Below are 4,005 nucleotides of genomic sequence, written 5' to 3' on the forward strand. Positions count from 1 at the left end.
GTTGCTACAAGACCTTCCTGAGCCTCCTTATTACAGACACTCTCCACCTGCTCAGACATATACCACCCTGAGTGTCCTGTCTTCTGGAAATTTTCACGTTCTGAACCAAATTCAATTTTGTATGAGGTCTGACAATTAAGTTCGCAAACTTGTTGCCATGATGTCACTAACCTTTTTTGATATCAGAGGGGTTATTTGTTAGGTCAGCTACGGGCATGGTTAAAGCGGCCGGGAGCCAAGTCATGCCCTTCTGCCAAGTCAGACCCCTCCTCAGATGATGGAAACTGGGGCCCCTGGCATTTCCCCGAAAAGGCAGCAGACTTTGGTGCGATAAACAGCTCTGGACACAGCCGCTGGCGCCCAATCTGCGCTGGGGGGGCCTGCTCATCTGTCACCTCACTCAGCCAACCCCCTCCCTAAAAATCGCATATGTGCCTCCCTCCTCTGCCCTGGGTGCGACTTCACTGGTCCCCGTCTGCGGACCGCTGAACCTCGCCCGGGAGCGCAGAAAAAAGCACTCACTTTTCTCAACCCGCCTGACTCTCTCAGGCTCATTATCTCGCCACAAGCCTTACATTATTCATTATGAATTTGTACCAACTGGACAAACAGTTAACCAAGTTTACTATTTGGAAGTGCTGAAAAGGCTTGAAAAAGTTAGATGACCTGAACTTTTCGCCAACTATTCATGGCTCTTGCATCACAACACTGCACCAGCTCACAAGTCATTGTCTGTGAGGAAGTTTTTAGCCAGGAAACAAATAACACTCCCAACGCATCTGATCTGGCCCCCAATGACTTCTTTCTTTACCCGAAGATAAAGGAAATATTGAAAGGAAGGCATTTTGATGACATTCAGGACATCAAGGGTAATACAACAACAGCTCTGATGACCATTCCAGACAGAGTTCCAAAATTGCTTTGAAGGGAGGACTAGGTGATGACATTGGTGCATAGCTTCCCAAGGGGAGTACTTCAAAGGTGATCATAGTGATATTCAGCAATGAGGTATGGAGCACTTTTTCTGGGATGAGTTCGCGAACTTAATTGTCACACCTTTGTATGTGCAGGAACCCCAAAGATATGAGACTCAAATAGGTGACTAAAGCAGTCATACCTTGTAGACAAAGAAACATGGAATTTGTGAAGAATTGACAAAAGACAAAGGGATTCGGGTTTGAAGCAGCAAATTAATGAAGTAACAATGTTTGCTTATAAAGCCTCCTCAGCCTTGAATTCCCTCTTTCTGGAAATAAGGATACCTTCTATCCTCCTGGCATAGGAAGGATACTGAAACCAGAGGACAACCAACTCAAGGGCTCGCGCTGCCTGCACAGCTCAACCAGTAGACAGACACAGGAGTTGGGCTTTAGGATAAGCATTTATTGTCAGAGCACTGGTTGTCTGAGAAGGCAGCAGGTTAACACCTTCAAAAACTCCCTTAACATTCTCAGACAGGCTTAGGGTATTTAAGGAAAAATCTGGGTGTTCCTCCAGAGGCTACATGATGGTTCCAGGGTTTCTGCATGGAGCTTTCCCTCTGGCAACGTGGTTCTCTGGTGAGTCAGGAACCCAGGAACAATGATGGGAGTAGCCTGGAAAGAATGCTAGACCATAGAGATTGTGATCAATAAGCCTAAGGGTATTAATCATAAACTTCAGGGTAATTTTCTAAAATGGGAAACTGAGACAGGGGACATTCTGAGCTCTAGCCACAGGGGGATGATCTGTTAAGCTATAGGTAGGTCAAGGAAAGGTGAAGCCAGGGTCACAAAGAGGCCTCTACCATGGGAATCCCAACCTGGCCTGCTTCAATACCTTCACATGGAGATTTATTTTCTGTTTTCACTGGGGGCAAAAGAGACTCAGAATGTCCTTCTTGCATGGGATGCTACTCAAGTAACTTTAATTCAAAATAATCACTATGCTTAAAGTGGCATATTCTGCTCCTCCTCAGCATTAATGCTAGGTTTTCAAACAAATTAAAGGTTTTCTTGAAGTAAAATATGTAAATGTCAAAAAATGTTGTTACTGTTAGTGAACAATGTCAAAATATGCCACTCCAAAGATGCCCCTTTGGCATAAGATTATTTCGAGCTGATTACTTTTTTTAAAACTACACACATAAGTGAAGCTCTGAAAACCAGAGTTTAAGTTACCCTTTCATAAGAGAAATTTACATTTATAAAAGAAATCTCCATTTGTAAGGGCCTCGCACGCACTCTCTATACCCGGGAAGAAAAGGATGACTAAATCACATGAGAAATTTAGCAATGGAGAAAGCACCTCCTTAAATCTGCATAACAAACACTTCCCTTATTTACTGTGCTTTTCCTGGTGACCTCCAACTCAGAAGTGCTGGGAGGGTAATGCAGCTGGAGAGGGGATAGGAACTCTGTAATTTTAATGACAATATAATATATAAAACTATATTTTTAAGAATACATTTTGGGACTTCAACTGTCTGACTTTAATATTTACCACAAAACTACTGTAATCAAGACGGTGTAGTATTGATGTGACCATGCACATCATGCAGTCATTAACTTGAAGCAGTCATAAAGACAATCAAATGTGGGGAGGAAAGTCTTCTCAAGAAATGGCTACATGTCAAGTTTTTTCAAAATGTCAACTGCGATACTACTTACACTATGCACAAAAATAATTTGAGGTGCATCATAATGATAATTGAAAAAGCTAAAACCATAGCTTGGGAGTATACAATGGTTAGATAGGACACAGAAAGCAAAACATTAAAAATAAGTTATAATTTAACTTCATCAATAAATATCTGCTCATCAGAATATCAATTAAGAGAACAACTGGTAAACCACAAAATGGAAGAAAACATGGCAAAATTTACACCTGAGAAAGAACTTGTAGCAAAGATAAACAAAGAAATCTTACAACACAGTAATAAAAAGAGAAATAACCCAATAAGAAACAACTGAATATATATATAAATGGTCAATAAGCATGTGAAAAGTACTCAATACCATTAGTCATCAGGAAAATACCAATTAAAAAAAACCAAATGTGATACAGCTACATCCCACCACTATAGCTAAACTTAAATAGAGAGGTAATTGTCATGGCTGCTCGCTTGCAGGTTGTGAAAGAATTCACGAGGCAGGTAGAAATACAGAAGAAAGATTGATTACAGTAAGAAGAGGGTCAGCTGGGCAGAGTCTGCTGGAGACTACTGCCTCGAACTTTTGTTTCTTCTGAAGTTTTATATTTTCTAACCAGGACGTAAATTGCCTCATCCTTTAATGGAAACTTCTATTGTGTTCTGCTTTGTCCCTTGGGGTGGGGGAAGGTGCAGTTAAGCTGGTTATCACAACCTTTGCGTATGTTAATGTAGATTTAAGTTGGAGCCTGGAGTGGATCCCACACAGATGCAAACCCTCTCCCAAGTCGCGGGCCAGGCCTGCAAGGCCGAAGTCAAGAGAGCCACTGAAACTGGTCTGCACGGTAAATGTATAGGAAACGGAGTCATGAAGGTTCGGTGGGGAGGGAGGCAAAGAAAGAAAGAAAAACAACTTTCAGAAATGTCCCAAGCTAAATTACGTGTGTTAAATTGAATTATACCAGGGGTCCAATCTCAAAATGGAAGACATAGTGCCACCTTACAACCCCCCATCTTATCAGTGATGACAAATGTTAGCAAAGATGTGGAACAACCAAAACTCATAAATTACATGTGGGAGAATAAAATAATAAAACTACTTTTGTAAAAAGTCTGCCAGTTTTCTGTACAACTAAACATATTTACCCTCTGACCTAGTTAATCCACATCTAAAAATTTACTGAAAAGCAAGGAAAATGCATGTCCACAACAACTCATGTAAAAAAAAATGTTCATAGCAAGTAGCTCACATGACTATTAATAAGAAAATGGATTAACAAATCAGTATATTCGTGCAATGGAACAGTATCATGACGAGCGAGGAAAAGGAAGGGAAGGGACATGCCCAAGAGGGGCTAATTAATTTATTTAGCAAT

This window comes from Rhinolophus hipposideros (genome assembly GCF_964194185.1).
Source record: "Rhinolophus hipposideros genome assembly, chromosome: 23".
NCBI classification, from domain to species: Eukaryota; Metazoa; Chordata; class Mammalia; order Chiroptera; family Rhinolophidae; genus Rhinolophus; species Rhinolophus hipposideros.